This window comes from Meriones unguiculatus, chromosome 5 (assembly GCF_030254825.1).
Source record: "Meriones unguiculatus strain TT.TT164.6M chromosome 5, Bangor_MerUng_6.1, whole genome shotgun sequence".
Classification (NCBI taxonomy): domain Eukaryota; kingdom Metazoa; phylum Chordata; class Mammalia; order Rodentia; family Muridae; genus Meriones; species Meriones unguiculatus.
This window is the reverse complement of record NC_083353.1, coordinates 36,265,884-36,275,063: the sequence shown is the minus strand read 5'-3', so window position 1 is coordinate 36,275,063 and position 9,180 is coordinate 36,265,884.

Genomic DNA, 9,180 nt, shown 5'->3' with positions numbered 1-9,180 from the left:
TTATCTGTAGGACAGTTAGTTCTTATTCAGAATGCCATCAGATATTTCCTATAAAATGAGTATTGGACCAGGATCTGGACAACCCTGAAGTAGCTGTGTGTGAGCATTCACCAATAAATTACCTGAACATCAACCAAGCTAAGCATAAATTGTGACTCAGTTGAACTTGTGTGAACAACTAATCTGCCCTGACTTGAATTTCCTCTTTGTAAAAGGTGACAAAGCAGTTAAGGGTGTGTCAGTAATAAACTGCTTTCAGTGTTGTCTTTCCAATAATAAATATCATGATGCATTAGAGGAATGGGGAACAGAACTTAACCTAATGCAGAGTTGGCCAAAAAGAATGTCACAGAAACTATGAATGACTAAAGATAGATAGGGAACATGCTCTGTATTACCAATGGTAACGATGTTAAAATATTAACATTTTAAGAGCAAAAGGAAAATTATCTTATTTCGTTGTGCCAAGCATTTACATGTTTGAAAATGTCAAAAAAATATCTCTTCTCTTTATTTTCATTCACTTCGCAGCTTAGGGGAGGCACCAGAGCAATCACAGTGCTACTTAGTGGCTGGATAGTCTCAGGCAGAGATCCCAGGCTGGCTGAGGCAAAGTCTAAGGGTCTCTGGAAACCCATTTGTGTTCCCGACATCTTAAAGGCTAGCCATTTGAAGACAAGTGCTCATCAAAGGCTCAGGTCTGCCAATTTGCAGAGGTTGGACAGGTAGGTGAACATCTAACTGCTTGGTGAGTTTCACCTCCTCTTTAGAGAAGTGGCTCCCCAAGAAGTCATAGGCGTGGGGCTTGATCCCAGCTCATAAAGATCCAGAAGGGTCTGGTTCTGGTTCATCTCCAGGGGCAGCATAATTTCCATGGCACCGTAAATTTTATGGCAGCCATTTTGCGAAGGCATCTGTGTGTCTGGACAGTGCAGGCTGGTTTCGTATCTTCAGTATACACTGACTGCTCCCATGCTTCTCTTTAGCCAGCTCAGGAAACAAGTGGCCCACTGCAGAATCATGGGTCCCAGGAAAACGATAAATGTAGAAGGCCCACAGGTACACATTGGCTACGAAGTTGACACCAGCCCTTACCCAGTTGGAGAACTGAAAAATCTGGAAAGTCACAGCATGTTGGCAATATGAGGCCAAGGGCAATGAAGACGTTGGCTCATCCTGAAGTCTGAGACTACACTGACACAGTCTTAGAAACTGACAGCAGAGACTGGAAGGCAAGTTAAAGTTTAAATGCAGACCGCCCTACAGTATGCCTCATTCAAACACTGCTAAAGCAAAAAGGGTGGATCTAGTGACCTTGTGCATGCTGCTCAGAGATTCTTTCAATAAATATGCAGCATTACCTGATGTACGTGTTCTATACACCAAACTATTAAATCTAAGGGTCAGTTCTGAATAAAGATGATGCTTAACTTTGATGATGCTTAATTACAGTTTGTATACTTTGACCCCTCACTCTTAACCAGATATAGTGCTAAGAGCTTAGTTATACTATATTTTAAATTCACCTGACACATTAGTTCATTAGTGTTCTCTCTGTAACGGGTGTTACTTATATCCCCACTTTACAGAGAAAAAAACAATCTGTAACTTGCTAAAAATTAGGAAAAAAAAATAGAAATCTCATTTTATATATGTCCCAAAGTATGGTATCATCACTGTGATACTACTGAAATTCAATGTTACTAAATTCAAAAATTTATAAAATTATAGAATATGGCTCCTACTCAGAACAGTAGGTAACCTATAATACACCCATCAGATTGTAATGCTACTTTATGGGACTGTTATTGAGGCTAGCTATTGGGCTTTATGGTCTCAAATATTGGAACTTGACTGCTGCAATTAGTCGTTCAGAATAAAAGCCAGGCTTGAAAGTCCTTCTTTGCATTGAATTTCAAATGTTCCACTTTGAATGAAACAGATGTTGAACTTTAGATTAGTTCAATCTGTGCTAGATTTATCCTGTGCACACAGTAAGATAGCACTAACATGGGCACTTACTTACGTTACTTTCTCTTTAGGGACATCTTTCCCCAGACCAGATTCATCTGCAATTTAAACGAGGTCTTTTCAAAGAAATAAGAGATTTTCGTTAAAAGCAGAAGAATTAGTTCAGTGAGTTTGAGCAATGGTCCATCCAATATTCTGTCTATTCTAGGAGTACAATAGGGCAGTCCCTGTGATATTCAAAAGATTAGAGATGTACTGGACACTTCGTGACATTTCCTGTCAATGGTGAATTTAGGTTAACCTTTCTTAAGGTCTATATTTTAGGTTTCCATGATACAAAGTGAGTAAACTAACATAGGAAACCACTTGGATTTTTAGATTCAAGAGCTATCATCACAAATATTGATAGTATTATCTGAGATGGGCTTCGATGTTTCTCTTTTTCTGTTTAGATAGTGTACAACCCTCCCAGGCTCTTTAAAGAACTCCTGTTCTCTGTTCAAAGAGATATTAGTAACTGGTTATTAAACATGTAAGCATCAAGCTAAGACTTTCTCTTGATATAAAAAGGACAGTTGAATATAATTTTCTTTTTAAAATATATCAGCTTTAGAGCCTGGTGGCAGCATGGGTTTGTAATCCTAACACATAGAAGCTGAAACAGATGGATTTGTAAGTCTCAGGCTAGACCAGACTCTGTAGTGAGAACCTGGGTAACTGGCAAAAATCAGAATAAAGCAAAAAAAAGCTAAAGAAGTCAGAAGCCACTGGGTTTGTTTTGTGTAGGATGCAATAACCCCAAAATGACAGAGTGTAATCAGAAGGTACACAGTCGCTGGGACTTGTGTGGCCCCTGTGAAAGCATTCTAATTGCACAAATATGTCACGTGGGCTAACTGTGGACTCCAAGTCAAAATCTCTGTTTGTTTTACGACCTTTGTGTCGGAAAACATCTAAGCAAATGTGGGAAGTTGGAATATGTCCCACCACCAAGAGACGTGAATTTCTTCTGGAAGTATTTTACTCAGCGTCCCACCTGAAAAGATCAGCTGCCTTTCCTCCTTATCCTCTGAGATGTGGTTTGCTTGACCTCTGAGACACTCAGTCTATTTCTGAAAAGGCTGGACAAAAGGAATTATTTTTTATTTTGTTTTGTTTCATTTTGTTTTGTTTTGGGAGAAAGTAGAAAAAAAATTCTTTTGTTTTTCAAATGTCTACAGTAGCAACAAGATATCGAAGTGTCCTGCTCATTTTAACATGCCTGAGAACATCAATAGATTTTTTTTGTCCCTACAAACCACTGTTATTTTTTTAATGTTTATATATTTTTATTAATTACACTTTATTCACTTTGTATACCAGCTGTAGCCCATCCCTCTTCCCCTCCCAATCTCACCCTTCCTCCCACTTCTTCTCCCTTGCCCCTTTCCCAGTCCACTGATAGGGGAGGCACTCCTCCCCTTCCATCTGACCCTAGCCTATCAGGTCTCATCAGGATTGACCGAATTGTCTTTCTCTGTGGTCTGGTAAGCCTCAGGGGGAGTTGGCAAAGAGCCAGCCACTAAGTTCATGTCAAAGACAGCTCCTTTTCCCAATACTAAGAAACCCACTTGGATACTGAGCTGCCATAAGCTACATCTCTGCCGGGGTTCTAGATTATCGACATGCATGGACCTTGTTGGGAGTATCAGTCTTAGAAAAGACCCCTAGGCCCAGATTTTTGGTTCTGTTTCTCTCCTTGTGGAGCTCCTGTCCTCTCCAGGTCTTTCTATCTCCCAATTCTTTCATAAGATTCCCTGCACTCTGCCCAAAGTTTGGCTATGACTCTCAGCATCTGCTTTGAAACCTTGCTGGGTAGAGTCTTTCAGAGGCCCTCTGTTGTAGGCTCCTGTACTTTTCCCCTCTTTTCTCCCTCTTCCAAAGTCCATCCCCTTTGCCCTTCTTAATGAAGATTGAGCATCTTACCCACGGTCCTCCTTCTTGATTCGTTCCTTGAAGTGTACAGATTTTTGTATGATTATCCTATATTATGTGTCTAACATCCACTAATAAGTGAATATATACCATGTGTGTCTTTCTACTTCTGAGATACCTCACTCAGGATGACCTTCTCTAGTTCCCACCATTTACCTGCAAATTTCATGATTTCCTTGTTTTTATTTTGACTTTTATTAATTGCACTTGGTTCATTTTGTATCCCCCCCATAAACTCCTCCCTCCTCCCTTCCTAATCTCACCTTCCCTCCCAAAAACCACTGATAGGGGAGGTCCTCCTCTCCTTCCTTCTGATCCTAGTCTATCAGATCGCATCAGGAGTGGCTGCATTATCATCTTCTGTGGTCTGGTAAGGCTGCTCTCCCCTTAGGGAGAGGTGATCAAAGAGAAGGCCAATCAATTTATGTCAGAGGCAGTCCCTGTTCCCATTACTACAGAACAAACTTGAACACTGAACTGCCATGGACTACATCTGTGGAGGGGTTCTAGATTATCTCCATGCATGGTACTAGGTTGGAGTATGAGTCTCTGGAAAGACCAGAGACTTTTTCAGAATTTTTGGTTCTGAAGCTCTCCTTTTGGAGCTCCTGTCCTCTCCAGATCTTACTATTTCCCACTTCTTTCATAAGATTCCATGTACTCTGTCCAACAGTTGGCCATCAGTCTCAGCATCTACTTTTATAGTCAGCAGGGCAGAGCCTTTCAGAGGCCCTTGCTGGCAGGTTGCTAACTTGTCTCCTGTTTTCTTTTTCTTCTGATGTCCATCTTCTTTGCCTTTCTGGATGGGGATTGAGCATTTTAGCCAGAGTCCTCCCTCTTGATTAGTTTCTTTAGGTGCACAGATTTTAGTAGGTTTATCCTATATTATATGTCTATATGAGTGAGAATATACCCTGTGTGTCTTTCTGATTCTGGGATAGCTCACTCAGGATGATCCTTTCCAGTACCCACCATTTACCTGCAAATTTCTTGATTTCCTTGTTTTACATTGCTGAGTAATACTCCATTGTGTAGACTTACCACAATTTCTGTATCCATTCTTCAGTTGAGGGGCATCTGGGTTGTTTCCAGCTTCTAGCTATTGCAAATAAAGCTGCTACAAACATGGTTGAGAAAACGTCCTTATTGTGTACTTGAGCCTCTTTTGGGTATATACCTAGGAGTGGTATGGCAGGATCTTGAGGACGCTCTATTCCTAGTTGTCTGAGAAAGCTCCAGATTGATTTCCAGAGTGGTTGTATAAGTTTACATTCTCACCAGCAGTGGAGGAGGGTTCCCCTTTCTCCACAACCTCTCCAGCATGTGTTGTCACTTGAGTTTTTCATCTTGGCTATTCTGATGGGTGTAAGGTGAAATCTCAGGGTCGTTTTGATTTGCATTTCCCTGATGGCTAATGAGATTTCCTTGTTTTTTATTGCTGAGTAATATGTCATTGTATAGATGTACCACAATTTCTGTATCCATTCCTCAACTGAGGGGCATTTGGGTTGTTTTCAGCTTCTGACAATCACAAACAAAGCAACTACAAACATGGTTGAGAAAATGTCCTTGTTGTATACTTGAGCATCTTTTGGATATATGCCCAAGAGTGGTAAAGCTAGATCTTGAGGTAGCACTATTTCTTATTGTCTAAGATAGCACCAGATTGATTTCCTAAGTGGTTGTACAAGTTTACATTCCCACCAGCAATCGAGGAGGGTTCCCCTTTCTCTACATCCTCTTCAGCATGTGCTGTCTCTACAGTTTTTGATCTTAGCCATTCTGATAGGTATAAGGTGAAATCTCAGGGTCTATTTAATTTGCATTTCCCTGATAGATAAGGATGTTGAGCATTTCTTTAATTGTTTCTCTGCCATTCGATATTACTCTATTGAGAATTCTCTTTCTAGCTCTGTACCGCATTTTTTGGATTACTTAATTCACTGCTGTTTAACTTCTTGAGTTCTTTATATATTTTGGTTATTACCCCTCTGCCAGATAGAGGGTTGGTAAAGATCTTTTCCTAATCTGAAGGCTGTAGTTTTGTTTTGACAACAGTGTCCTTTCCTTTACAGAAGCTTTTCAGTTTCATGAGTTCCCATTTATTGATGTTGATCTTAGGTGCCTATGCTGTTGGTGTTCTCTTTGGGAAGTTTCTCCTGTGACAATGAGTTCAAGGCTCTTCCCCACTTTTTCTTCTAACAGGTTTAGTGTGTCAGGTTTTATGTTGAGGTGTTTGACCCACTTGGACATTAGTTTTGTGTAGGGTGATAAGTATGGATCTATTTACGTTTTTCTAAATGTAGATATACAGTTAGACTAGCACCATTTGTTAGAGATGCTGTCTTTTTTCCCTTGTATGGTTTTGGCATCTTTGTCAAAAATCAGCTGTCCATAATTGTGTGGGTTTATTTCTGTGTCTTCTATTTGATTCCATTGATCCACTAGCCAGTTTCTATGCCAGTACCATGCGGTTTTTATTACTGTTGCTCTATAGTACAGCTTGAGATCAGTGATGGAGATACCTCCAGAAGATGTTTTATTTTGGAGAATTGTTTTAGCGATTCTGGGTTTCTTGTTATTCCATATGAAGTTGAGAATTATTCTTTCAATGTCTGTGAAGAATTGTGTTGGGTAATTTGATGGCAATTGCATTGAATCTGTAGGTTGCTTTGGGTAAGATGGCCATTTTTACTATGTTAATCCTGCCAAGCCATGAGCATGGGAGGTCTTTCCATCTTCTGTTATCTTCTTTTATTTTTTTCTTCAGACACTGGAAGTTTTTTCATACAAGTCTTTGATTTGTTTGGTTAGAGTTACACCAAGGTATTTTATGTCCTTTGTGGCTATTGTGAAGGGTATTGTTTCTGTAGTTTCTTTCTCAACCCTTTTGTCTTTTGTGTACAAGAGGGCTACTGACTTTTTTGAGTTAATTTTGTAACCAGCCACTTTGCTGAAGGTGTTTATCAGCTATAGGTGTTCCCTGGTAGAATTTGGGGTGTCACTTATGTATACTATCTTATCAACTGTGAATAGTGATACTTTGACTTCTTCCTTTCAGTACTGAATCCCCTCGCAAACTGAACTCCTTTATTTGTCTTATTGCTCTAGCAGGGACTTCAAGTACTTTATTGAAGAGATATGGAGAGAGTGGGCTTTCCTTGTCCCTGATTTCAGTGGATTGATTTAAATTTCTCTTCACTTAGTTTGATGTTGGCTACATGCTTGCTGTATATTGAGTTTATTATGCTTAGGTAAGTGCCTTGTATCACTGGTCTCTCCAGGACTTTAAACATAAATAAATGCTGGATTATTTACAAATGTTTTTTCAGCATCTAAGGAGATTATCATAGGTTGTTGTTTTTTTTCTTTCAGTTTGTTTATATGGTGGATTACATTGATGGATTTCCATTTGTTGAACTACCCCTGCATACCTTAGATGAAGCCTACTTGATCATAGTGGATGATATCTTTGATGTGTTCTTGGATTTGGTTTGAGAGTATTTTGTTGAGTATTTTTACATCACTGTTCATAAGGGAGATTGGCCTAAAATTCTCTTTCTTTTTTGAGTCTTTGTGAGGGTTAGGTATCAACATAACTGTGGCTTCATAGAATGAGTTTGGTTATCTTTCTTCTGTTTCTATTTTGTGGAATAGTTTGAAGAGTATTGGCGATAGCTTTTCTTTCAAGGTCTGGTAGAATTCTGTGCTGAAACCATCTGGCCCTAGGCTTTTTTTTTTTGGATGGGAGACTTTTGATGACTGCTTCTATTTCCTTAAGGGATATAGGACTATTTAATTCATTTACCTGGTCTTGATTCAGCTTTGGTAAGTTGAATCTATCAAGAAAATTGTCCATTTCATTTAGCTTTTCAATTTTTGTGGCATATAGGTTTTGGAGTAAGACCTAATGATTGTTTGGATTTCCTCAGTGTCTCTTGCTTTATCTCCCTTTTCATTTCTGATTTTGTTGATTTGAATGATGTCTGTCTGTCTTTTTGTTAGTTTCTCTAAGGGTATGTTTATCTTGCTGCTTTTCAAAAAACAAAACAAAACAAAACAAAACAAAACAAAAAAACCAGCTCTTGGTTTCATTGATTCTTTCAATTGTTTTGTTTCTAATTCATTGATTTTTAGCCCTGAGTTTGATTGTTTCCAGTTTGATTGTCTATTCCTCTTGGGTGTGTCTGCTTCTTTTTTTTTTTTCTGGGGCTTTCAGGGGAGCCATTAAATTACTTGTATGAGATGTTTCAAATTGCTTCGTGACCTCTGTTAGAGTCATTATTTCTTGGTTTAATTTCTGTTTTTTTTCACCTGTCCTTTGTGAGAGTGGGGTGTTGAAGTTTCCCTCTATTAATATGTGGGGATCTATGTGTGGTTTTTAATTTTTTGAAACCCATCTTCCAGGCATTTGCTCTCAGGTAATATCTATCTTTGTGACTTAGGTATATTTCTTGTATGCAATAGATTGTTGGGTCTTATTTAAGTATCCATTCTATTTGTCTGTGTCTTTTTCTTAAAGAATTAAGTTCATTTCTGTTGAGAGAGATTAATGACCAGTTGCTGTTAGATGCTTTGAATTTGCTGTTGGTTATCGTAGTGTGTTTGTGTGCTTGGCTACTTTTTGTTTTGCTGTAGTGAGGTTATTTATGTCCTGTGAGGTTTTCCTGAATGTAGTTACCTTTCCTGGGTTGTATTTTTTCTTTTAATATATTCTGTAATGCTGGATTTGTGGGTAGGTATTGCTTAAATTTTTTGTTGTTGTTGAATATCTTGTTTTCTCCATCTATGATGACTGAGAATTTTGCTGGATATATTTGCCTGGGCTAACATCTGTGTTCTCTTAGGGTCTGCATATCTTTTCAGGCTCTTCTGGCTTTCATAGTCTCTGTTAAGAAGTCAGGTGTGGAGAATGGCCTTCAATAGATGATGATCAGGGAGAAGGGGTAATATTCTAAATACATATTTTCTCCACAAAATGTGTCTGAAATGAAGTAAAATGACTGTTATAAAATTTCTTTAAAAATAAAATACAAAGGTTTTCCTCAAAAAAAAAGAAGAAAAAGTCAGGTGTGATTCAGATGGGTTTGCCATTATATGTTACTTGGCCTTTTCCCCTTGCAGCTTTTAGTATTTTCTCTTTTTTTCCGTATACTTACTGTTTTGTTTATTACATGCAGGAGGATTTTCTTTTCTGGTCTAATTTATTAGGTGTTAGGAAAAAATTCCTTTTAA